The sequence below is a fragment of the Rattus norvegicus genome, chromosome 19 (genome assembly GCF_021556685.1).
Source record: "Rattus norvegicus strain SHRSP/BbbUtx chromosome 19, alternate assembly SHRSP_T2T, whole genome shotgun sequence".
Lineage (NCBI taxonomy): Eukaryota > Metazoa > Chordata > Mammalia > Rodentia > Muridae > Rattus > Rattus norvegicus.
In genome coordinates, this window is record NC_141552.1 from 53,988,071 (window position 1) to 54,014,797 (window position 26,727).

At 48.3% G+C, this 26,727-nt stretch overlaps 1 protein-coding gene across 4 annotated transcripts in view; it reads left to right on the forward strand.

Annotated features, from left to right (window-relative positions):
* Positions 1–6,500: 6,500 nt before the first annotated feature.
* The window catches only part of St3gal2 (ST3 beta-galactoside alpha-2,3-sialyltransferase 2), a 49,878-nt gene continuing 29,651 nt past the window's right edge, over positions 6,501–26,727 (forward strand). Inside the window, exons 1-3 of one of the 4 annotated variants that reach the window (XM_087595101.1) lie at positions 6,501–6,731; positions 24,488–24,598; positions 25,373–25,570. The gene's annotated coding sequence lies outside the window, so the exon portion shown is untranslated. The remainder of the gene's footprint in view (positions 6,732–24,487; positions 24,599–25,372; positions 25,571–26,727) is intronic. The other 3 variants (XM_087595102.1, XM_087595099.1, XM_087595100.1) reach the window with 3 other exon arrangements.

Below are 26,727 nucleotides of genomic sequence, written 5' to 3' on the forward strand. Positions count from 1 at the left end.
TTTATTTAGTTTTGTTTTGTTTTTTGAGACAGGGTCTCTCAATATGTCTCTGGCTGTCCTGGAACTCATGGTGTAAACCAGGCTGGCTTCAAACTCACAGATATCCACCTATTTCTGCCTCTTGACTGTTGGGATTAGAGGCATGGACCACCTTTTTTAAAAAAGAAATCACTAACATTTAGATAATTTGTTTCATTAAGATATAGCTATTGGGGGGCTGGGGATTTAGCTCAGCGGTAGAGTGCTTGCCTAGGAAGCGCAAGGCCCTGGGTTCGGTCCCCAGCTCCGAAAAAAAGAACCAAAAAAAAAAAAAAAAAAAGATATAGCTATTGGGGGCTGGAGAGACGGCTCAGTGGTTAAGAGCACTGACTGCTCTTCCACAGGTCCTGAGTTCATTTCCCAGCAACCACATGATGGCTCAAAACCATCTGTAATGGGATCTGATCCCCTCTTCTGGTGTGTTTAAAGATAGTGACAGTGTACTCACATATATAAAAATAAATGAATTAAAGAAACCCACTGGGAGCCCCAGATGAGGGGGTATTTGATAGATAGTCTCTCTCTCTCTCTCTCTCTCTCTCTCTCTCTCTCTCTCTTTCTCTCTCTCTCCTCATTCTCATCCCTCCTTTCCTCTCTCTTTAAAACAAACAAACAAAAATATATAGATATTATGTATTTTCTATGTAGCCCTGGCTGGCCTGCTACTTAATATGTAACTGAAACCTACCTTGAGCCTCTGGTATCTGCCTTTCTTTCTTCTTTTTTAAAAAAGATTTATTTTACTTTATTTTTTAAAATTTATTTATTTTATTAATATGAGTATACCGTTGCCCTCTTTAGACACATCAGAAGAGGACATCGGACTGTTATATAGTTGAAACTGTTTTTTTTTTCCTTTTTTTTCTTTTTCTTTTCTTTTCTTTTTTTTTTTTTTTTTTGAGCTGGGGACCGAACCCAGGGCCTTGTGCTTGCTAGGCAAGTGCTCTACCACTGAGCCAAATCCCCAACCCCGAAACTGGTTTTTTTTTTTAAAGATTAATTTATTTATGAGTACACTGTCACTGTCTTCAGACACACCAGAAGAGGCCATCAGATCCCATTACAGATGGTTGTGAGCCACCATGTGGTTGCTGGGATTTGAACTCAGGACCTCTGAAGAGCAGCCAGAGCTCTTAACCACTGAGCCTTCTCTCCAGTCTCCTCTATCTTTCTTGGTAAGTGAGATAAGGTACAGGATAAGGGCAGAGTATATGTAGTGGAATTTGGAGACCGGTCCAGAGTGTGGCCACCCTGCAGGTGTTTGGATGAAGCGAGACCCGATGATGGATCGAGTGGTTCACACCTGTAATCCTAACACTGTGAGTGTGAAGCAGAGCCATTGCCCTACATTCAAGCCCTGCCTGGGTTAGGAAGTCAGACTGTGTCTCAGAAAGGCAAAGGGCTCAGCCAATAAGCACTTGCCAAGAAAGCTTGCAGCCCTGAGTTCCAGGTAAAGCTTGCAGCCCTGAGTTCCAGGCAAAGGTTGCGGCAGAGGGTAGGGATCGGCTGGTTGCAAAATCTCTGGGGCTTCCTGGCCCACCCCGCTGCGGCTGAATCAGAGCATTCCAGATTGAGTGAGAGGTTCTGTCTCAAGAAATAAGACAGAGGGTTAGGGAAAAATCACTCAGAGGGTAAAGACGATTACTGTCCACCTGATGACCTAAGTTTGATTCTCAGGCCCCACGTGGTAGAAGGTGAGGACTGATTCCTATAAGTCATCCTTGGACTTTCAAGCACATGCCATGCACAAGCAAGCAGACACATAGTATACGTGTATACACACACAGACACAGACATATACACATGCAGACACACACACACACACACACACACACGCGTGCACAGACACAGACAGACAGACACACACACACACATGCAAACATTAAAATGGAGACTGATTGGGAAAGGTGTTCAGCATCCCCCTCTTACACACATGTGGCACACACATGTGCACATACATGCACACAATAACTAACCAAAGACATGGTAAATGAATGGAAAGCAAGGACTCGAAGAGATGTTTGTACGCTCAGGTTCATGAGAATTACTCACCCCAGCCGAGAGATGGAAGCAATTCATCACTAGTGAATGGATAAAGGAAATGTGCTATGTGCCCACAATAGGGTATTATCCAGCCTTTGAAAGGAAGGAAATTCTGAAACCCGTTACAGTATGGATGGACCCCGAGGACGCTATGCTGAGTGAAATAAGCTACTCACAAAACGAACAGCAACAACAGAGCACTGTGCGGTTCTGCTCAAGTGGGGGAGTCATACACTCATTCTCTTCTGATGCAGCGTCCTCTTTGTATTTGTTAGAAAAGCAGTCGGAGTCACAGGAACAGGAAGTAGAAGCTGGGCGGTGGTGGTGCACACCTTTAATCCCAGCACTTGGAAGGTGGGAGCCAGCGGATCTCTGTGAGCTCAAACATAAAGGGGGGTGAGCCACCACCATCACACTTGTAGCCCTAATTCTTGGGAGGTGGAAGCAAAGGATCGGGAGTTTAAGGTCATCCTCAGCTACATAGCAAATTCCAGGCCAGCCCAGATTACACGAGAACCTTTCTCAAAAAGAGTGATCTCATAGAAAAGGTGCAATGCCTCAGTGCAAACCTTGCAACCTGAAGTCATTCCACAGAACCTACATAAAGGTGAGAATCAAGTCCACAGAAGTCTCTTCTGATCTCCACACACCCCCATTCACACACACATGCTACATGCTATCATCTAGCTACCTATCTATGATCTATCTATCCATCATCCATCTTCTATCTACTATGTCTGTCTGTCTGTCTATGATCTATCTATCCATCCATCTTCTATCTACTATCTGTCTGTATGTATGTCTGTCTGTCTATGATCTACCTATCCATCCATCTATCTTCTATCTTCGATCTATCTATCTACCTACCTATCTATCATCTATCTACCTATGTATGATCTATCTATCCATCCATATATCTTCTATCTATAATCTATCTACCTACCTATCTATCCATCCATCCATCTTCTATCTATCTACTTTTCTATACATCTATCTACCTGTCTGTCTGTCTGTCTATGATCTACCTATTCATCCATCCATTTATCTTCTATCATTATCTATCTATCTATCGTCTACGAGGCAGGGTCTCCCCATACAGTACTGGCTGACCCAGACCTAGTTTTGTAGACCAGAGTGGCCTCAAACTCACAGAATTCTGCCTGTCTCTGCCTCCTGAATGCTGTGGTTAAAAACACCCACCACCATACCCAGGCTCTCTCTCTCTCTCTCTCTCTCTCTCTCTCTCTCTCTCTCACACACACACACACACACACACACACACACACACACAAAACAAATGATGAAAGGAAAAAAGAAAGAAAGAAAGAAAGAAAACTAACTAAAACAGAAAGTCTTAAAGAAAAAGAAACCTAGCCAGGTGTAGTAGCACAGCCTTTAATCCCAAAACTGGGGAGGCAGAGTCAGATGGAGCTCTGTGAGTTCAAAGCTAGCTGGGTCAACAGAATGAGTTCTAGGACAGCCAGAGTTACATAGTGAGACCCTGGCTCAAAAGTAAAAAATAATAAGGGTAGGCTGAGACTGCTGAAGAGAATTTTCTCAAGAAAAGTCCCAAGTGAGCCTCAGACACCTGGGGAGAACTGACTTGACTGTCGTCAGGCAGTCGTCAGATGATGGGATTTCTTATTGGAGCCAAAGGGTAGAGAGAATCTTTCTGCCCTGTCCGGGGAAGGGCACTGGATTCTTCTTCGGTAATCTGCTAACAGGAACATGGGGGTTAGAAGGATTGTATTACTTAATGACAGCACATGCTGAACACGCACAAGGCTCTAAGTTCAATTCCCAGCATTTTTTTTTTAAATAAATAGGTGATAGGTGAAAAAGGCAAGGAGACACTTAACAGCTGCCTGTGAGAGTTGTTGCCATTGCAAATTACTGCAATGCAGGGGTGACATTTGTGCAAAAAGGCCTTGGTTGTTAATTTTAAGGGGGGAGAGAGAGAGAGAGAGAGAGAGAGAGAGAGAGAGAGAGAGAGAGAGAGAGAGAGAGAGTTGAGCAGCACAGGGATGGATGACTATGTCCCACCCATCCAACTACCTCTCTCCCTCCCCAACCATCCTCTCTCCCAAGTACCCTCTCTTCCTATAGCCTGGAATGGAGACGGGGATGTAAACAAAGCAGGAAAACATTCCTGAGTCAGTTTTAGTCAGGGTTCAGTGCCTCTGTTAGTCACTTGGCTGCTTGCCCACAGCGTAGGGAGAACTTACCCTTTGCTGCTGGGCAATAGAGGGAGGCTAGAGACTGACCTTTCAGATTCGAAGTAGATGTTTTCCCACCTTTCCAAAACTGAAGTTAGAGACTAGTTAAAGAGGAGGTAAGGATGGGTTTTAATTAGTAACAAACCCTTAGAACAAGAATTTATGAAGAAAAGAACTCAGTTTGGATTCATGCAGAGGTGCTTTTAAAAGGAGGGGGAGTGAGTAGGTGTCAGGACAGGGCTTCCTGGTATCTGTCAGCTGACGACTAAGTTAGAACCTAGCTTCTCATAGAGGCTTGGGGGGCTTAAAGATAGAATGCTTGGGCTGGGGATTTAGCTCAGTGGTAGAGCGCTTACCTAGGAAGCGCAAGGCCCTGGGTTTGGTCCCCAGCTCCGAAAAAAAGAACCAAAAAAAAAAAAAAAAAAAAAAAAAGATAGAATGCTTATCCTTCCTGATGGTCGCATTGTAAAGAAGTAGGTTTTTAGTCTTTGAGATTCTCCCGAGTTCTAGTGTTGTCCCAGGAAACGGATCATGAACCCGGAAAAGATCACCAAGGAGCCTAATCGGAAGCAACCACAATAGGGTCTTTTTATTTAAGCTTAAGCTTGCCTCTCCTCCCCCTCGTCCCAACCCTGACACAGTAGGAAAGTGGAGCCCTGAGCCTAGTCTCAGGCAAGCATTTTTAGAGACAAGAAGTGGGTCTCTAGTCTGGTACACAACTGACTGGGGGCGGGGCATACTATGGCCTTTAACATAATTGGCTGATGCTGGGAGTCAAAGCATAAGTTTAACTTCTGCTTTTCTCTTGATTGGTGGTTGTTAGAAAGTGACATGTCCTGGGCGGGCTTGTAACCTGGGGGTACAGACTTGTTGGACAATCACCTGGAAACTGGTGCTAGGTACCAGCTTGTTAGTTTACTCGAGTTCACCCTTAAGTCGGGTTCTCTGCGATGGAGTCAGAACCCAAAAGATTTGGTCAAAGTGCATTGCAGTGTGTATTGGCTCATGTCTAGAATACCAACTCTCGGGAGGCTAAGGTAAGAACCCAGGCAGGCCTGGCATATGAAGGGAATTTAAGACTATCTTGGGTTACATAATAAGAGAAAGAAAACACAGACTTAAGATTCTAGGGTCCCGGGCTGGAGAGATGGCTCAGCGGTTAAGAGAACTGTCTCTTCCAGAGGTCCTGAGTTCAATTCCCGACAACCACATGGTGGCTCACAACCATCTGTAATGAGATCCAATGCACTCTTCTGGTGTGTCTCTGAAGATAGCGACAATGTACTCGTATAAATAAAAATAAATCTTAAAAAAAAAAATTCTAGGGTCCAAGAGCAAATGAACCAGAAGTCGTTTGAGGATCATTGGCCAGTCAGAGACGTTTGGAGAGTGGATGTGTAATCAGTTAGGAACTTCCTAATGGTTCGGAGCTAGGTTTGAAAGTTGAGGAAAGGACTGGCTAACACTGCTGTGGATGAATATTTTAAATGTGTACATGTTACCCTAGAGAATAGGAACCTAAAGGTATCTACGAGTCATTAGTCTGAAGTCAGGAGATGCTCTAATGGATAAGGGTTGTAGGGTGCCCACAAGAAAGACACTTCAAAATTCGAGATGTGCAGTCTCATAGGAGCAAACCCATGTCCACATCGCTGCTGGTGCCCCTCTTTTCAACAGCCTGGACCTAGCGGCCTCACTGCAGCTGCAGCTTGCAGGGCCAGGGCATGAACCCAGCTGGCTCAGGTCGTGGCTCTTGGCAGGAGCAAGTACAAACAGTTCCCTTGAGCTGGGCTTGGCCATAGTTGATCACAGCCCTGTGTGAGAGGCATCCTCATCTTACTCGCATCTTTTGATGAACCAGGTACCAAAGCCTGGCTGGGGTACCACAGACCGCACCTTACTAGGTTTCAGCAGCCCGGAGTCGCGTGGCTGGGAAACTGAAGAAGACGCCCCTTAGTGTTGCGCCTTAACCCCCAAAATCCGGGCAGAACTACAAAGACCATGATCTCAGATATGGGAATGCATTGCTTTCTGGGAGCAATAGTCCCTAATGGAGAGAGCTGCTGGCGGGTCCTGCCAGACCGGACTACATATCCCAGCATGCCTGAGCGAGGGGGGGGACAGGAGGGAGGGGAGAGCCCCGGAGGATGTGAATGGGGAGGGGGCACCGCCCCCTTCCCCCACCCTTCCCTTTAGCTGGGCAGGGGTGGGGGGAGGGGCCGGGCTGAGCTGCAGCCGCGGCGCTCCGGGAGGGCAGGGCCAGGCAAGGGCGGGACTGGCCTGAGGCAGGCGGACAGGAGAGCCGAGAAGCTAACGGGTCCGGGCGCGGGAGGCGGCGGCGGCGGTGGTGGCGGCGGCGGCAGCTTTCTGCACGGGCGGAGGCGGCGGCAGGAGCGGCAAGCATGGCCCGCGCGGCGCCCAGCGCAGACTGAGGTGCGCGGGCGGGATGAGAGAGGGCGGGATGCGGGGCTCCTCGGGCCCGGTGCTGCCCCTACCCTTTTCTGTGCGGGCAGCGGGCTTGGCCCAGAGGCCCAGATCCAGCGGGTCCAGCGCAATAACTTCCCTCGGGTCTGGGCGCCGTGTGGGCGGGGGTCCGATTGCCTTGGCCTCTATCCGGATCCCCGCCTTCTGCTTCTGCACAGCTAGCCGCTCCCAGCCTTTCAGGCGCTCCTGTGACACTCCTTGCTGGCAGCCCCCAGCCTCAGCCCTTGAGTTCTCAGTCCTCGTCCACACTTCCACACCCCAGGTGTTGGTACCTCTAGCCCCTGGCGCTTGGGAACCTGCTCCATCCAGAATCCCCTGCCCCACTTCTCTTGGTCACAAGCTGTCTGCACCATCCTCACTTCTTTCCTCTACCCGTCCGCCTTTCCCCTACCTGGCACTGACCCCTAGCTATGCTCTGTGGCCTAGTTTTCTCTAATAAGACCTGACAGCTTGACCCCCTTACTCCTTTGGAGAAACTGAGGCATGAACCAACAAAAAACTTGCCAGCCCTCTCTGGAGCCTGGCCTGAGCACTGTCCCTTGTCCCTCCTGTTCCTTCCATCGTTTGCCATGTAAGACACGTTACTTACCTCCAGTCATGCCGTGACTGAATCAAACTTCCCAGCCCCATATACAACTCCGGCCCGGGCTCCTATAGGTGTCCCCTTGTTTAGTTCTTCCACTACTTTTGTTGTCCCTGCTTTGCATAGCTTTGCTTAGCTTTCTGCCTGGAGAGGAGTCTCCGTCCCTTTGCTGCTGGTTCAAGTTAGCCTTTCTGTTTCTCTCTTGCAAAGAGCATCCTTCTCCTCCCATTTTGCTTCTTGTTTTCCATCTGTTACACTAAGAAGAATTCAGGAAACCCTGGGGCCCCCGGGGAAGTAGCCATTCCTAGTCAGTAACCCATACTCTACCCCGTCTACAAATGTCTAGAAACTGGCCATTCCTTCCTCATGCTTCGTGGTCTCAGAAGTCTAGGTTGGAAGGGACCATTTACCTTTATGGAGATGGTGGCATCGGAAGACTCTGGTCACCTTTCTAAGCTAATCTGGCTTCTGCTGCTAACTTTGGAGGGGGTTGCCCCTTCTGAGAGGGATGCCTGATGAGTGCTCCTAGCACTTTGTGGAGGAAGGCACTGTGCTTGTAGGCGGTGATCTCTAGTTTAGTTCTGGTGCGTCTGAGTTGAAGAGGGAGGGAGGGTACACAGATTTGCTTGTGTGATTCAGTTTTTGTTTGTTTGTTTGTTTGTTTGATTGATTGATTTCTGTCCTCTTCCTTCAGCCGATTTTCCCTTGGGTCACACTTTTCTTCCCGCATCTCCAGTCTCTCAGAGGGGAAGGGAGGGAGGGGAACCTGTGAGCCATCAGGGAGGGAGGAGATTCTTCAGAAGTTTGTAAGGGTCCAGAGTGAGCAGTCTTGATCTGAACCAGATGGTTCTCTGCTCCCACGTGGTCCTTCCTATGCTCCCTGCCCCCCTTGGCTGTGAATAGGATGCTTTTAACCTTGTAACTTGAGAATGGAGAAGGGAGGCCAGGGGGCCAACTGTCTGTGTGAATGTTTATATCTAAATGTGCACACTGTGCAAGCTTGCTAGGGGCCCATGGGAGTGTCGGTGCCCCCACAGACCACTGTAGAGTTCTGTGGCATGCTGATAAGCCCTAGACACTTTGAGAGCCCAAATGATAGAACTAGTTTTGAAGCTCATAAGAGTCATCCTGAGTCAGGCATGGTGGCCACCTCTGATATACCAGCATTCAGGATAACAAGAGGATTGCCATTTCAAGGGATCCTAGGCTATGCAATGAGAACTTGTTTCAGAAACTCCAAAAAGGGGTCTATAGATGTACCTGCCAAACAAGACTGGGGGCCCGAGTTCAATCCCTGGAACCCAAATAAATTGGAAGGAGAGAACTGACTCCTCCACACACAAGTCAGCGCATGTATGCACATGTATGTATCGTATACCCTCATTATGTGTCTCCCCATTTGAGTTCTCCCCTTAAGCCTGGTTTCAGGGCATGCATTCTTTGTCTTGTTCAGGGCGTGGGTGAAATAAGGCAGCTTGGCTCCTTCCTTAGGGTGAGTTCTTTTCTCAAAGGCTCGAATCATTTTTGTGTGTGTCTGAGCATATGCGTGTGGGTGCCAGAAGAGGGTGTCACACGCCTAGGAACTGGAGTTTCCGGTGGTTGTAAGACACCTACTGTGGGTGCTGGGAGCAAACGTTGGTCCTCTCCAAGAGCAGCAAGTGCCATCTGAGCCATCTCTCCAGCCCTGAGGGGCTTTTTGTTGTTGTTGTTTTTGTTTTTAATAGCAGAAGGTGATTAGGAAATACTGTGTGAGGAGGAGGGTGGGAAATGGATTCCTTGGTTATTCTGTAGGATGTTTTGTTTGCTTTGTAGTTGGTTTTATGTATTTGCATTTCGTTTTGTTTTTGGATACAAGGACTTAACCTGCATTGAGGCTGTCTTCAGATTGGATGCCTGGCTGAAGGTGGACTTGAACACCTGATTCTCTTGCCTCTGTGGCAGGAGTTCTAGGATCGCAGGTGTGCACTCTAATGCTGAGCCGCGCACTTGATCGTGTGGAAATTCTTTAAATACATCTCCATTTCTGAAGTGGTATCTTACTGGGTAGCCCTGGTTGTCCCGGAACCTACCGTGTAGTCTTACGATGCAGCTTGGAATTTTCATTTTCAATTTCCTGTTTCTGTCTGCTGCCTGGAGGTTCCAGATTTGTACCGCTGTGCCTCAAGTACGGAGGCTTATGATTAAGGTCTAGGGTTGGATTCTTTGTACTTTCCAGGTCTGGAAATCACCTGGAGAGTTGGTTAAGGCACACATACTCCAGAAGAGGGCATTGGATTCCCCCATTACAGGTGGTTGTGAGCCACCATGTGGTTGCTGGGATTTGAACTCAGGACCTCCGGAAGCGCAGTCAGTCCTCTTAATCACTGAGCCATCTCTCTAGCCCGGGGCTAGCATTTGAAAGACACTGTCTTGAGCCTTTATTATCGTTGCATGGTTAGCTAATCCAGACAGATGGAAAGTCTTAAGAAAGACTTCTACCTTATTTCCCCCACCAAGCCTTGTGTGGCAGCTGTGCCTGTTAGCCTTGTTCTTTCATTCTGGCGCTGCCCAGGGCTAGGCTAAGTGAAAGGCCTGACTTGGGGTGGTTCGGGGGAGGGAGTGAACTGTCAGTCCCACTATGACCACAGTCCCATTGTTCTTGGAAAAAAGACCTCATGACCAAACAGGATGTTTAGGAACCAGGACTTTGGAAAAGGGTGGCCGCCCATATACAGTAGAGCAGGAACTTAGACAGACCTTGTCTGTTCCATGTAGATTTTCCAGACTTGAGAGGATCAGAGAGTGCCCGCCAGGTGAAGTCCTGTTATGGCTGCACACTGGACAAGGTGCCCAGGAATCTGGAGTTTAGACAAGCCAGAGGAGTCTCAAGGTGTTTTGAAAATGTTTTCTCTTTACAGGTCAATGAGACGTAGATAGAGATCTATAGGGAAAATGTATACAGGCAGAGAAAGATCCAGGTAGGGTTAGTGAGGGCAAAAGGACTCCTGATTTCAGCCGGTCTTAAAGCAGTCCTTCTAACAGCTCTAGTCGCAGACTCACTGCGTGCTCACTGCTGGCCCAGCACTGCAGTGGATGCCTCAGGATGTCAGGGCTTCCTCCTGGCAGTGCAGCAAGGTTGGCATTGGTGCCGGCATTTCATACGTGAAATTTAAAGCAAAACATCCAGGCCCGGGGAAAGACTGTGAGTTGTGAAGAGCTTGCCCTGCGGAGGACCTGAGTTAAAGTCCTAGCACCCGCATAAAGAACTGTCAGAGGGGCTGGTGAGATGGCTCAGTGGTTAAGAGCACTGACTGCGCTTCCAGAGGACCTGAGTTCAATTCCCAGCAACCACATGGTGGCTCCCAACCATCAGTAATGGGATCTGATGCCCCCTTCTGGTGTGTCTAAAGGCAGCTACAGTGTACGCATATAAATAAATAAAAATAATAAAAAAATAAAAAAAAGAAAGAAAATAAAGAAATGTCAGGCGTAGCACTGCATACTGGTCATCCCAGTGCAGGAAGTGCAGATGCAAGAGGATTCCTGAGGCTCACTGGCCGGCCAGTCCAGTCTAATGGGTGAGCTCCAGGCGAATAAGAGACCTGCCCAAAGGAGGCAGATGCTCTACACACACACTGACACATGCATTCATATAGATGAATTCATAAAAACAGGCATGGTAGTGCATGTGTGCACAGAAAGCAGGAGGGTCCCACATTCAGGGTCAGTCTGGGCTGTGTCTCAAGACCCCATCTAAAGAAACCAAAACAGGGGTTGGGGATTTAGCTCAGTGGTAGAGCGCTTGCTCTGGGTTCGGTCTTTAGCTCCAAAACAAACAAACAAACAAACAAACAAACAAAAAAGAAACCAAAACAACAAAAGTTAACAAGAGCAAAGTATACATAGCAAATTTGTTTTAATTTAATCATAGTTGTATACATGCCTTGAAGACCCAGGTGAACTATCCAATTTTTATGCTTGGCTCGAGGAAGCATAGACAGCTGTGTAGAAGTAAGATTGAGCCAAAAAAAAAAAAAAAAAAAAAAAAACCAAAAAACAAAACAAAACCAGGCTGGCTTGGAGCTGGAGAGATGGTTCAGTGGTTAAGAGCATCGGTTGTTCTTCCATAGGACCCAGGTTCAGTTCCCAACACTTACAGGGCACCTTACAACTGTCTGTGACTTAGGTTCCAGTAGATCTGATTTCTCCCTTCACACAGACCGTACACGAAATGCACATAAAAATAAAACATAAATTATTTAAAAAAAACAAACAAAACAAAGAACCCAAAAGCTGACCTAATGCCTGTCAGCCGCTTTGCTTACCCTGTGATAGCAATCCTTTTTTTTGGGGGGGGTGGGGGTGGACATAGGGCAGAGGACTTTCTTTATGGATATGTATGTTGCTATGAGACAAGGTGGACCAGACAAAGGTTACTTTAGCAAAAAAAAAAAAAAAAAAAAAAAAAGTCCTAATTTGTTGTTGTTCGTTCATTTCTTGGAGTTCTAGTCCCTACAGTTTGTCTTGGGGAAAGAGACCAAGTTTCTTTGACTGTTTTTGAAGGGAAAAAGAAGGACAAAGAAATGAGAACAGGGGTTGGGGATTTAGCTCAGTGGTAGAGCGCTTGCCTAGTAAGCGCAAGACCCTGGGTTTGGTTCTCAGCTCCAGGAAAAAAAAAAGAAAAAGAAAAAGAAAAAGAAAAAGAAATGAGAACAAGGGGTTGGGGATTTAGCTCAGTGGTAGAGCACTTGCCTAGCAAGCTCAAGGCCCTGGGTTCAGTCCTCAGCTCGGAAAAAAAAAAAAAAAAAGAAATGAGAACAAAGAGAAAACCAGTAAGAAATGTTGCTTCTGAGAGCTTCACTTCAGAGTATTCTTTTGATAAGAAAGGGCTCTCCTGGACGGCTGTGAGGTGGCAGTTAGACTCCTGATTTGGGACGTCCCCTTCAGGGTCTCAGAGGGGTTATAACAGGAACTTCATGAGCGCAGTGCGGTCTCTAGGAATCTAGAATCTGTGCCCAGATTCCCATCCCAGTCTGGGCCATACGCTTCCCAGTGGTGGGGGCAGCGTCTGAGGGCAGGAGACGCATCCCCTCCAGACTCTATTTTAGAGAGCGGGAAAATAGATACTGGAGATGCTCTAAGAGACTGACCCAAAAAGTGCCAGGAAGGACTCGAATTGGCAAGTGGCAAGGGGGTTATCGTGACAGGTTTGTGAGCTGTCCAAGGGCAGCCTGATAGGCAACCTGGTCTGACTGGGTCATCAGGGGACAAGGAGGAGAGGGATGATACAGAGAGCAAGATAGTGCCTGAGGAGGATGTTATGAAGGCTGGGCTTGGCAGTAGGGACGGAAAAGGGGTGACCGGGAGGGGTTGAGAAAAGTCAGTATCGTCTTCTGGAAAAATACTCCCCGGAGTCTGACATTTTTGACGCCTGAGGTTGGCTCTTTTAGCTGAACGGGACCACCCAAGAGGACGGTTTGCAGGAGATAATGCGGCCTGTTCTGTAGAAGCTGAGTGTGACTGCCAACAAGCAGTGTACCTAGCATCTCCCTCAGTGTTTTCACTCCTGATCCGGCCGTCTGAGGTTCGGTGCCTACAAGCCGCATAGTAACCTGAGAGCAGCTGAGGCTTTCTAACCAGCACTTGAATTTCTCACCTCCTCTCTTTAAGCCTAGCTAGGATGGTCGGGTGTCCCCCCCCCCCCCCCCCCCCCCCCCCGCTTCTCTCAGTTTCTGTACCCCAGCCTCCCTTCCCATCAGCCTCTCTGTCCACCCCCTGTTCCTGCATACCTTAGGAGCTAAAGGGCCTGGCCCATTTCTCTGGGGACTTGTATTTTCTTGCTCTTTGCTCAGAGTGTGTGTTAATAAGTCTTTCTTAACTAGTAGGGTCGAATTCTTCAAGTAGTGTTTCTCGAGGAGGAAAGAAATCTCAGCCTCGGCTGCAGAATGCATTCTCTTCCTGCACCACGCAGGGCTCACCAAGGGACAGCTGCCTGGGTCCCTGGCCAGCCGTTCTCAAGTACTTCTTGCTGCTTATTTATAAATCATTATTGTAATTACAACATATTGTCAATCGAGCGTTCGTGTTGCCATCACAGACCTCGTCTAGGGCTCTAGGGCACAGCTGGGCTCGGAGCCACTCTGGATTTCTAGCTAAGCCCTGGGGAAGTTCCTCTTGTGGGACAGAGCAGCAGGGTGGGAACAGGGTCCACTCTAGTGGCACGCCGAAGAACGTACCAGAGCAGAAGGCTGTCTTCCTGGAGTAAAGTGGGGTTGTTTTTGTCAATTCAGATCTCTGTGATATCTCCTTGACTTTTCGTGTGGAATTGAGAGAGGAAGTCGTGGGAAGGGAGAAGCGAAAACAAGAAGGGGAATGTAATTTTTGCTTCTTTTGATGTGGTCCCTAAAATTGTTTAAAGATGTGTCTTCTTGTTCTTATATTTTTGGTTGTGAGCCTAGCCTTTAACGGCTGAGCCATCTCTCCAGCCCGTGTCTTCTTGTTCTTAATTGTGTGTCTGCTTGTGCTTGTGTGTCTGCACGTGGGTATGCCCACACAGGTGCCAATGCCCACAGGGGTCAGTCAGTTCTAAGCTGCTTAGCGTGGGTTCTGGAAAGGGAACTTGCTTCTTCGGTAAAACCAGGCGTTTCTTAATCACCGAGCCGTATCTCCTGCCCATGGATGCTAACCTTTTATTTGTACAATATCCATATTAACGTAGCACACATCATTCTGGTATAAGATACTGAAAAGCAGCCAGGAGGTGGTGGCACACGTCCTTGATCCCAGCACCTGGGAGGCAGAGGCACCAAGAGTTTTGAGGTTCATCCTGGTCTTCAGAGTGAGCTCCAGGATAGCCAGGGCTACACAAAGAAACCCTGTCTACAAACATACACACACACACACACACACACACACACACACACACACACACACACACACACACACACGAACAAAGAAGATGTTGAAAATCTTTTTTTTTTTTTGGTTCTTTTTTTCGGAGCTGGGGACCGAACCAGGGCCTTGTGCTTCCTAGGTAAGCGCTCTACCACTGAGCTAAATCCCCAACCCCAAATGTTGAAAATCTTAAGGAGTTCTCCTCAGCCTGGCATTTTCCTTCAGGCAGCGTGTCATGAGAAGGGTTATTCTTGCTGAGGTGTTGGAAGAAGGTAGCTGTTCTGCCTCTGTGCTGGTCTTTACCCAGCAGGCCTTGGTTTCTCCTGTGGCTTGGAGTATGAACTGGGTCCACTGGCATCCTTTTGTTTTGTTTTTCTTTTCTTTTTTTTCGGAGCTGGGGACCGAACCCAGGGCCTTGCGCTTGCTAGGCAAGTGCTCTACCACTGAGCTAAATCCCCAACCCCTTGTTTTGTTTTAAGACAGGCTCGTCTCATCTCAGTGTGCTGTGTAACCCAGACTGGCTTCAAACTCATGGTCCCTGTGTGTCTGTCTTCTATGCCACCCTGTCCAGCAGCATTTTGTTTTCTCTTTTTTCTTGCCTTCTCTTTTGATTGGGATCAGAATGAGGCTATGCCAGACAGCTACATAAGCCCACTTTCTGCTATGTGGTTAGGGCTGAGGCTGTCCTCAGGCATAGGCTTCTTGACTTCTGAAAGAGCAGCATTGTGAGGCTCACAGGACATAACCTGGGGACCCCCCGAGGAGCAACCCTCACTGCTCAACCTCTCTTGCTGTGAATCTTTGAGGTGTGGGAGGAGTCCCAGCCCTGTGGAGAGGCCCCAGCCCCTCAGCCTTAGCAGGTCAGCGGCCTTCAGAGAAGGGAAATCAGCAACAAATACAAACAGCTAATTGGTCTAGAGGGAACTGCTCTGGCAGGAAAAATCAACAAGTTATTTGTTTCTGTGGTTAAGGGGAGTGTGTAGGTGATGGTGCTGGAAGGGAAGAGGGGGAGAAAGGGGGATTGTGGGAGTGATCCAGGTAAGAGAGTTGAAGGGGTGAGACGGGGACCTCCTTGCTCCTGCCTCCCCACTAGCCTAGCCCCTCTCCCACAGTGCCTCCCCAACCCTCCTCCCTCCTGCTTCTTTCCATAGGCTTCCTTTGCTTTCGAAAGAAATCCTGCAAAAGTAGACTAGTAGACTGCTGGGGTCTCTTGTCTCTGACCCCCATTCCCACCCATATTCAATTAAAGGCCCAGTACCAGCTGTTGCGGTACGTGGTGACTGGGAGATAAAATGCCAGGAGGAAATTAAAGTTTTCAGGAGCCTATACTGAGTCCAGAACAGATAGTAGCTCAAGGGGATGTGGTGAGGGAGGCCTGGGAGGTACTTTGTGTTCAGCTCTCTTGTTCTTTAAAGGCCCACGGGGTTTTCTGTAGCTGGCCATCGCTGTTTTTCCCTTCCCCAAAGGGACTGATGTTCCCATGGACCTGTGCCTGTGTTAGCTTCTGGCTTGTTCTTCAGTATTACTTAGGGGAATGCCCTGGGTGCTAGGGGGTGGGGAAATTATTCTAAAGATTTATTTATTTGTGCGTGCGTGCGTGTGTGTGTGTGTGTGTGTGTGTGTGTGTGTGCGTGCGCGCACGTGCATGTCTGTCTGTCTGTCTGCCCACCCATCTGCTTGCCTGCAGAAGCCAGAGGTCAGTTCCCCAGGAGCTGGGGTTCCAGGCGATTATGAGCTGCCCAGTGTGGGTGCTAAGAACCATATTCCAGTTCTCTTTAAGAGTAGCAATGGCTTGCAACGGTGGAGCCATTTCTCAAGCCCCAGACATGAGTTTAGACTCAGAAAACTGAAGAGGGTAAGAATGGTGGACACTGTTTTAGAGTAAGAAGCTATTTCTCAGGCTACTGATAAATAGTTTCTGTCAAGGGGGGTCAGCTCAAGGCTGGAGTTGTAGGCATTTGATGAAGCTACGTCATTCAGCCTCTGAAAAGCAAGACACACTTGACCATGAAGCCATATGGGAAAACCTCTTGGATGAATGTGAGTTCTGATCTCAAGTAGGAAACCTTGTGGCATACATAGGGGACACTCGGCCATCTACATTCTGAGAGATGACTCTTCCAACCCATACTGTAGTCTTGGCAGGTTTTTCCCCTTTTTTTTTTTGTGGGTTTTTGTTGTTTGTTTGTTTGTTTGTTTTGTTTTGTTTCTCAAGATAGAGTTTCTCTGCGTAGCCCTGGCTGTCCTAGAAAGCCCTCTGTAGACCAGGCTGGCCTTAAACTCAGAAATCCACTTGCCTCTGCTTCCCAAGGGCTGAATTAAAGGTGTGCTCCACCACAATCTATCTGGCAACTCTTATCTATCCCTGATCTTATGTAGAGCGGAGAAAAGCCAACTGCAGCCTTCAGTCTTCCCCTGGAGACTTGGGATATTGCAAAGAGGAAGTTCAATTTCAGCACAGCAAAACTTTTTACTTCAGGGTTGAGTTTTGTTTAAATACCGTTAATTCTCTACAGTGTTTTGTGACCCAAAGCAAATCACTGTTCCCCTGTGGAATTCAGAATTCACATGTAAATAAAGATTTCAGAGGGCTTCTGAGAAGTTCACTCTCAAGCCATCTGGTCAAGCCAACAGAGAAGGAACATTCTGAGTAGGAGGGTAGAGTGGGAGCCCAGAATGCACTGGGTGACCAGACGTCTGCAAGTTGGTTTGACCTTCCTCTTAACCTTCGTGGATGCAGTACGCAGCAAACAGGCAGTTCTGGCTTCTGCAGAGCACGTAGACTCCTGAAGCTGGAGGAGCTGCTGCCCCGTTGTCAGTGCCTCATCCACCTCCAGTCCCTACTGTAGTCTGGGGTTTGGGTAGAAAGGTTCATCCCTTCCTTAGGCTGGCCACCCATACGTGCTGGAAGCTAATTCATATGTCTTGTTTATTCGTTTCAAGTTTTCTGTTGTTGTGATTGTTTCTCAAGACAGGGTTTCTCTGTGTAGCCCTGGCTGGCCTAGAATTTGCTCTGTAGACCAGGCTGGCCTTGAACTCAGAGATCTGCCTACCTCTGCCTCTCCAGTGCTGGGATTAAAGGCATGGCCACCACCAGCACGGGGCTTCTCTGTTCTTCTTTACACTGGACTCTGCTCCGGCCAGGTTTTCCTTAAGCCCATGTGGGAGGTGGGATCACAGATGGATCATAGCAGGTACAATGTCTGCCAGTATTTGAGAACCTGCCTGGCATGGGCACTGCTAGGATCTCAGTAGAGGAGGAAGGTGTGAGAGGAAGGGCTATATAAGGATGTAAAGTCCAAACACAAAAACACAGGGAAGCACAGCATTCTTGGGTCTTTTTCCAAGGAGGTGGGACAGAGAACTAAAGGGTCCGGCCAGACAGGCCCTCTGTGCCCCACCCCGCCAAGGAGGGGAGGTAAGTTTTTGTGCTGGGCTGGTCACAGAGGATTGTGTCTGCCTGAAAGTGTGGGAGGGCTTGTTCTCTGCAGCTTGGCAGCTTGCTAGGGGGTCAGTGTGATAAGGAAGAAGAAACAGATCCCTTGGTTTTTACACGCAGACAGCTGCCCGCTCTGGGCAGCCCAGCAGTTCCTGACAGTCTATTGTGCGGCTCCTCTGGCTTCAGCCCAGCTGGGGTTCCCTGCCTGGCTGCTAGCTTCCTTTCCCATCTGGGGTCAACTGAGGTCTTCACTGTGGGGTGACTCACTCAGTCCTGATCTTGATCTAGAAGTTTGAAGCCACCTTAGGAGAGAGGTCAGCCTGTACAGCAACTCCCACACCTACCGGCCTCACTTTACAGTGCTTGGTGCCTGTTTTGTCTTAATCTGTTGTTATCATTTTGAGGTACAGGTATGATGGAGGGTGGGGGTCAAACCACAGCTTGTGTGTGACAGTTGGAGGACACTTTTGTGGACAGTACTCTCCTTCCATATTTACATGGGTTCCAGGGATGGAATTCAGGTTGTCAGGCTGGAGTGGTAATTACCTTTACCCACTGGTTTTGCTTCGATGTAAAAGGCTGGCCCGGCCTTTCTTTTCTTTTCTTTTCTTTTTTTTTTTTTTTTTTGGTTCTTTTTATCGGAGCTGGGGACCGAACCCAGGGCCTTGCGCTTCCTAGGTAAGCGCTCTACCACTGAGCTAAATCCCCAGCCCCTGGCCTGGCCTTTCTAACTTTGGAAAAGATTGTCCTTGAATGACAATGTCCTTGTGCTCTTCTGTCCTCTGCCTCCCAAGTGTTTTTGATTACAGGTGGCTTGGCTTGGTTTGGTTTAAGGGCTCTGCTGTTCAGCTGGGCAGACCTGATGAGGACTGGCAGATGTTTGTGGAGTCCCACCTTTGCTCTGGAGCATTCAGGGATGTGGCTGTTCCTGGGTGGGGTGGGTATCATCTGGTTTAGGATATTACGACATGGCTAGATATTAAAGGGCACGGGTACGGGGGATGTGGCCTGATGATAAAAACTCCTGCTTTATGTACTCAGGGCCCTACGTTCAATTCCTGGAAGAAATGGGGAAGGCCAACTTGATTTCAGTCTCCAGAAGAGGGGAGGGGACACAAACAAACACATTTTTTCCTATTGAGTTTTCCCTGTGGTTGGGGGCTTCTGGCAGGGGTTACTAATGGTCCCAGGCCTGTCTAGAAGGCCATACATACCACAGCCAGCTTTAAGGAGTGTAGGTTTGAGTAGTGGCCCTGGTTGGAAAAGGACTTTGGTCCTGGCCAGAACCAAGATATTACCAGGAATCCTAGAACATCAGCTCCCAGACCATTGCTGCTCTCGTGAGCCTCTGGGCTGGGCTGACTTAGGAAGCACATGGTATTTAAGTACAAGTTCAGGACATTGTTTTTAGGTATGGTAGCAAGTGATACAATTAAGGGGCTTTCTAAAATTGCTTAAGAAATGGAAAATGGGGGGTTGGAGATTTAGCTTAGTGGTAGAGCGCTTGCCTAGGAAGCACAAGGCCCTGGGTTCGGTCCCCAGCTCCGAAAAAAAGAAAAGAAAAGAAAAAAAAAAGAAATGGAAAATGATTGTGCATGTATGTGTATGACACTGCATCAATCGGACTTCAGTTATAAAAATCTGCCTTACTGAGGCTGGAGAGATGGCTCAGTGGTTAAGAGCACTGGCTGTTCTTCCAGAGGTCCTGAGTTCAATTCCCAGCAAGCACAAGATGGCTCACAAAAATTTAAAATGGGATCTGATGCCCTCTTCTGGCACACAAGTGTACATGCAGATAGAGCACTCATGTACATTGAATAAATAGATAAATAAAGAGATAAATAAAATCTGCCTTGCTAGGAGTGGCGATGCATCCTTTTGATCCCAGCACTTGGGAGGCAGAGACAGGTAGATCCCTGTGAGTTCAAGGCCAGCCTGATCTACATCTCAAGTTTCAAGATAGCCAGCGCTACATAATTACATAATAGACCTTGTCCAAAACAAAAATTCACCTCACTTACCCAGACATGATGGCACACAAGTGTAATCCCAGTACTGGGAAACTGGAGGCAGAAGCATTAGCTGTTCAAGGCCTTATTCAGTCACAGAATCAGTTTGAGAACAACCTGGGATACATGAGACTGTCTCAAGAAGAAGAGAGAACCCACTTTAAAGTGCCCTTTGATTAAAGGGGAACTCTTGGTTCATCATAAGTTATGATTGGCCCCACCCTCCCAGCATCCTTCCTGGGCTTGCTAGAGAGAATCCTAAACTGAGACTCATGCTCAGTCCTGGCCTAGCCAAGTCCTGGGCTGAGTGCATTTGCTGCTTTTATCGGCTAGGCCTGGCTGGGTTGCATCACACAGAGTAATGTGAAGAGAGATGAGTCTCTAAAGGAAAGCTGCTCATTATGAAGACGTTGTATATTAAAGTGTCCAGTATGCCTTTGGGGCCACGGAGTCCTGATGACAGTTTTGTGAACTTTTACATCAGTAATCACAGTAGATTTATTAGTTTATCATCTTAAAATTGAATGTTGGTGTGGGGCATTGGTGGTGCACACCTGTAATCCCAGCACTTGGGAGGCAGAGACAGGGGGATCTCTGAGATCAAAGCCAGCCTGGTCTACAGAGTGAGTTCCAGGACATCCAGGGCTACATAGAGAAACCAGTCCTCAAACACCAAAACAACAACGATAACAACAATAATAATAGAATGCTAACAAGGACACATCTATAATCACAGGACTCAGAAGATAAATCTAGAAGATCATGTATTCAAGGCCAGCTTAGACTACATAGGAGTTCAGGTCAATCTCAACTATGTAGCAAGAACCTCTCAAAATAACCAAATGTTAGCAGGGCCTGGTGGCACACTTCTGTGATCTGGGCACTTGGAAAGAGGCAGAGGCAGGAGGATTGGGAGTTTAAAGGGCAGCCAGGGTGAGATTTTGTTGAAAATGAACGGCGGACTTTGTTAAAACAACGCCCCAAGTAGGTGAAGAATGAAGATAAGAACCAGTGTAGCTTTAGGGGTTCAGTATCCGGTGGCAAGTTTTAGGGAGGATCCACTTCCCTGTCCTGATGCTCATTCAGAAAGAGTCATTCTTTTCACGCACTGCAAGAAGCTTCACTAACATAGGCCAGTTATAGCAAATGGCTCCTTCTTCCTGAGCCCCAGCATAGTGTTTGGTGGCTGGTGGCTGGTGGCTGGTGTCTGAGAAGTGACCTTTGCTGATGAGGGCTTCAACCAGGTCCCAGGAAATAAGATTTGGGCCAGCTCTGCCTGTATTCTACCCTGAGGCCAGCTCCCTCCCTCTTTGTTTATTGCAAGGCCTATCAGGATGTGGCTGTAGGGATATCATACTTTCTAGAATTTTCTGGGGATTTCCTACTGGGGACTGTTGTGCCCCTCTGGTGTCTTTGAAATAGAACATCCAGGACAGTGAGACAGATTTGAGCAGAGACAAAACTCCCCCCCCCCCCCCCCGAGCCTCAGTTCTCTGTCTCTTCCAGTTTGAGAGATTTTGAACTAGCTTGCCTCAGCCAGGGAATTCTGAGATCTCAGCAGTGTACCCTAGGTTTTGAGCTTCAGGCTTGGCAAGAGGAGACCTCAAGTTCAATCCTGAATAGGCTTCTTGCCTTAGCCGGGTGGCTGCGCCTGGGCTCAGAGAGAACATTCCCGTGAAGGACTTTGGTCTATTTGAGGACATGAAATTTTATATTAACACAGTGCTGGAGGACAGGACCCGGGAGCTCTGGGGCAGTTCTCGCCGGCCCCTCCTCAAACAGTGAGGTTGGCTTCACTGAGCGAATTCCTTCTTCATCATACCCATTTCCCTGGCAGGAATCATCCCTTCTCTTCCGATGTTTGCAGCCAGCCAGTTCTTCCCGCCTGCACAGTCTGCCACAACTGCAGGTGTATTCTATCTGCCCGCTAGCTTTGTGCCCAGGGCCTGGCCTGGCTCAATCCCCCTGTCACCTTAGGCTGACGTGCAGAATCTCTTTCTGCCTGTGCTTCCTCCAAAGTTCACGACCATTACATATTTGATAGGAGTTTGTGAGATTAGCAGAGGGAGGACAACAGGCATTGTCAAGCTCACCACACAGACGGAGGTCCTGAGGCTAAATCAGAAAGGCGCATTTACCTGAAGACACACAGCTGAGTAGCAGAGGCAGCCCCGGAGGCTGGAAGGGAGGTCTTTTTTGTTTGTTTGCTTGCCTTTTTTTTTTTTTTTTGGTTCTTTTTTTTCGGAGCTGGGGACCGAACCCAGGGCCTTGCGCTTCCTAGGCAAGCGCTCTGCCACTGAGCTAAATCCCCAGCCCCTAGCTTTTTTTTTTTTTTTTTTTTTTTTTTTTTTTTTTTTTTTTTTTTTTTTTTTGAGATGGGGCCTTATGTAGCTTAAGTCAGTTTCAAGCTAACTCTGGAGCTGAGGGTGACCTTGAACTCCTGACCCTTGTGTGTAACAAGAGCAGGGATTGCAACTGCGAGGTCTTTTGTTTCTACTGTTGACTATAAAACGTCTGTCCTGGGCTTGGGAGGGAACTCAGTGGGAAAAGTGCCTGCCCAACCATCTGAGTTAGGATCCCGGCACCCTGCTGTTTTTTAAAAGCCAGGAGTAGTTGCACACCCTCTATAACTTCAGCGTGTGGATCATGGTGTGTGCGTGAGGCAGGGGGATCCTCAGAGCCTGCTGGTTCCCAGTCTTGTCAGTTAGTTGGTATGTGATAGGGGTGTCAGTGAGAGACCCTGTTGTAAAATATGTTAGAGAGCAGTAGAGGTGGACACCCACTGTTACCCTTTCGCACGCTCACACACAAGTGCTGAGGTGATAACACTCCAGGCCTCAATGACACTCGCTGGACCCGACTCTGTGCTGCTCCCAGGTCAGCTGTGTCTGGGGTCTCAGATGTTGGAAATCCTTGTCATAGTCTAGATGATAAAGTCTGTTTTCCGGGTGTCATTGTCAATGGTCTGAAGTCCGTGTCCCCAGTCCACCCCATTTGTCAGCGTTCATGCCAGCGTTCATGGGTATCATTTTGGTCAGGAGCTCAGAACTTAGGACAGATCCAGGGATGGGGGTGGTCCTTGTGGATGGGCAGTGGAGACCGGGAGGACCCCTTTCTTCCCGAAACCTGAATTTTCTCACCTGGAGGTGAGGGCCTGAAGCAAGGAGAAGGTCCCCTTTGTGTCTCCTCATAGCAGCTGATGCTGCCACTTTCCAGAAGTGCGAAAGTGATAACTTAGCAACTGGGAGCCTTGTGGGACAGATCACAGCATATCATCACCTCCTCAGTGAAGAGGAAGAGTGTCAGAAGAGGAAAAGAGGAAAAGTTCAAGCTGGGCCTCTGCCCCAACTCTGCCATCTGGGGATGAAAGGAAAATCTGGGCACAGGGCAGAGGGGCTTTGGAGAGCCCCTTGCAGGGTGGTTCTAGAACATACCACATGGCTGCCTGTAGGAAAAGTCTATGTTCTCCTGCTCTCTCTTGCTCTCTCTTTCTGTCTCTCTCTCTGTCTCTCTCTGTCTCTGTCTCTGTCTCTGTCTCTCTCTCTCTCTCTCTCTCCCCCTCTCTCTCTCTCCCTCTCTTTCTCTGTCTCCATTTCTGGCTCTTTTTTAGAGATTTATTTATATATAAGTACACTGTAGCTGTCTTCACGCACACCAAAAGAGGGCACCAGATCCTATTACAGATGGTCATGAGCTACCATGTGGTTGCTGGGAATTGAACTCAGGACCTCTGGAAGAGCAGCCAGTGCTCTTAAGCACTAAGCCATCTCTCCAGCCCCCCGGCTCTCTTTCTAAGCAGGATCTTGCTGTGTAGTGCCTGCTGGCCTTGGATTTTCAGTGATCTCTCTAAGGCTTGGAGATTACAGGCATGTGTTACCACATCCTAGCTCAAGAAAGTGTTGAAGGTCTCTGCTGGCAAAATGGTGGCTGAGCAAGGGCCCCAACTCTATCTCTTTCATTCCTTTCACTGAGTTGCTTTCTGCCTCCACTCCGGAGAGGCATGGATGTAAAGCAGGGCCTGGGGATTGGGGTTGACATTGCTTCTCCTAAAGCTTCCGGTCCTAGCATGGGTGCAGACATCTTTGAGTTTTTATTAGGCTAACTGCCACAGGCTGACCTTTCCCAAAGTCTTTACTAAATATAAGAGGAGAACAAAAGACAGCTAAAGATAGGGTGTTCAGAGAATACAGCAGCCTGGCCCACGGAGTACAAGTCACCAGTCTGTTCCAAGGATTTGGACCCTGTTTGGATTTGTCACTGCCTGGAGACAGCCACCTCTAGGGCCAGCATACCTCAGCATGCCTGTTGGCCTCATCCTCTGGCCTGGTGCCGATCTGTCTCCTGTCTCAGTCACCCATCCCTCCGATAATCTTTGCTTCTTCTCTACCCACCCCCTTCCCCACCCAGGGCTCGTTTGCTTTGTGTGTGTGGGTGCCTCCTTCCTTGGTTTGCCAGGGGACTGGCATTTACATGGCTGTGCCTTTTGGCAGTGTCTTCTGCTGAGTAAGCCTTCGCTATACCTGCTCTTGACACAGTGCTCGAGCCCTGGATGATCCCACAAGCTGCCGTGGTTCTTCAGCAACCGATGTTGGCAGGAACTGCGGCAGTCTCTCCACCAGGTTCCTTCCTCCCACTGGGCCACAAGAATAGAAACTGATAAGAAGTTGGCTTGGTGGGTGGGTGGGTTAGCCGAGGATTTTTTTAGGTTGGGGGAGTGGGGGAAGAGTACTTGGCAGTCATATGGTCTTGATGAAGGAAGCAGATAGGAGCTTGACCACAAAGCTATGTTTCCATCCTACAGTGCTGTTTCCTGCCTTTGATTGGATGGGGCCCAAGAGTCAGACATGTTTCCAGAGCCTGGCACCCTCTACAAGCTACGTGTTCATACAGAATCACAAGAAATCCAGAGAATGTAAGGACGGGATGGATTTTTTTTTTTTAAGACGGGAGAGATTAAATATTGTGTATAGATTTATTTACTTATTACATATAAGTACACTGTCACTGTCTTCAGACACACCAGAAGAGGGCATCAGACCTCATTACAGATGGTTGTGAGCCACCATGTGGTTGCTGGGATTTGAACTCAGGACCTCTGGAAGAGCAGTCAGTGCTCTTAACCACTGAGCCACCTCTCCAGCCTGATACACACATTTGTAATCTAGCACTTGAAAGTCTGAGGCAGGGCTTACAAGATCTTACCATGTCACTTTGGCTAGCCTGGAACATGCTATATAACCAGAGTGGTTTTGAACTCCCAGGGGTCTGCCTACTGGTGATGTGCCACCACGCTCAGCTGCAGCTGCTCCTGCTCCAAGGTTTTATTTATTTTATGTGTATGAATGTTTTGTCTGCATGTATGTAAGTGGACCATGGGCATACAGTGCTCAAGGAGGCTGGAAGAGGACATTGACTGCCCCAGAAGTGGAGTTATAGAAGGTTATGAGCTTCTATGTAGGTATTGGGGACTGTACTTGGTCCTTCTGCAAGAGCAGTCAGTGCTCTTAACCACTGAGCCATTTCTCCAGCCCCAGAACAGGTCTCCTAAAACTCATTTTGCTCACAATCCCAATTCACTTGATATGCTTTTATGAGTCTCTATGTAGGTGTATAAAACAGGTGGACAAGTCAAATATTTACCGGTGGTAAATCGTAAAGAATATTTATAATTTTTATTGGTTTGAAGGAAAATTTGAAATCCAGGGAGAGCTCTTCCTGTCCCACCACAAGGCTGCATTGGTTAATTTAGGAGAACAATTGCCCTGTGGCCCTAACTGCTGGCTCCCCTTCCTTGGCTGCATGTCCTTGCTGAGAATTATGGCGTGGCGAGGCCTGTGACCATCTGATTCCTGACCTTTGGGCTCATGGGCTGGAGAGTATCCAGGTAACCAGCTGAGAGACAACCTGTCCTGCTTGCTTTGGTCCCCTTTCTCCCAGAGTGAGTGTTGGAATGGGATCAGGTTTCATTCTCTGTGTGTCTGTCTCTATGCAAAGGGCCTTACCACATCACCCGCGCCTGCCAGCAATCCTCTTGCCTCTAGTTCCTCCGCACTGGGATTTGGGGCTTATATCACCACACCCAACTCTTTCTTTGACCCGTCTTTTAGTCTTCCAAAACCAGGAGAAAGAATCTGTGTTTGGGAAGGGAGGGGTTAGGGAGCATCGGACTGACTAGTTGCTACCCTGACAGGGATAAAGCCTGGCCCTTTACCCCAAGGAGTACCTCACTTCTTCGTGAAGCCCTGGCTCTGCCCTCAGCGTTAGTGTCCCACACATGTTCGTTTGTCTGGGATAAGGCGTGGGGATGCCTCACCAGCTCCATGAAGACAGTGAGAATGCATTGCTTTGCTCCTGGACCAAGGGAGCTGACCGTGCTGTTAGAGAGGAGCCTGGAAGCTTGGTGGTGGGACTAGTGATACAGCTTAACAGGGAGGGCCGTGCTAGAGAAGGCTGGCTGCCAGTCTTCGTGTGGAACCCAATAAATACTTGTCGAATGACCTCACGCTCTGCTCCTTTTTCCTGTGAGTCAGAGTAGCCTCGGGATGCAGGGTAAGCAGGAGGACGAGGACCCTGGAGCTTTTCTGTGGCTCTTCCTCCGGCTTCGGATCAGTCATGACGTGAGCCAACAGCTGTGGCATCCACCTAGTGCTTCAAATACCATCTAAAGTGAAAACCAGAGAGGGGCCTAGTCTTGAAGAGACTGTGGCTGGGTGTTACTGTTCATTGAAGGTATTCGGAGAGTTCAGGTAGCAGATGAAAACCCCGAGTCTGGGCCACGTGAGCCCCTGTCTGGCTTTCCTTCAGCCAGCATTTCTTCACCCTAATTTCCACCCCTAAACCCTCCAGAGACCCTTGGATTTCTCGCTTTCAGTCTACAGCCATACCCTGAATGTGCCCTGTCTCAAGTGATTTCTCTCCTTCCCTTCTGCCTTTAGGGTTTCTGTTCATCCTTTGCTCCTCATGTCTAAGACCTCCAGGGGGACCCTCCTGGCTTTCCTAGGATCCTCCTGTTGGCTTAAGAGCTAGAGGGCTACAGTTTCG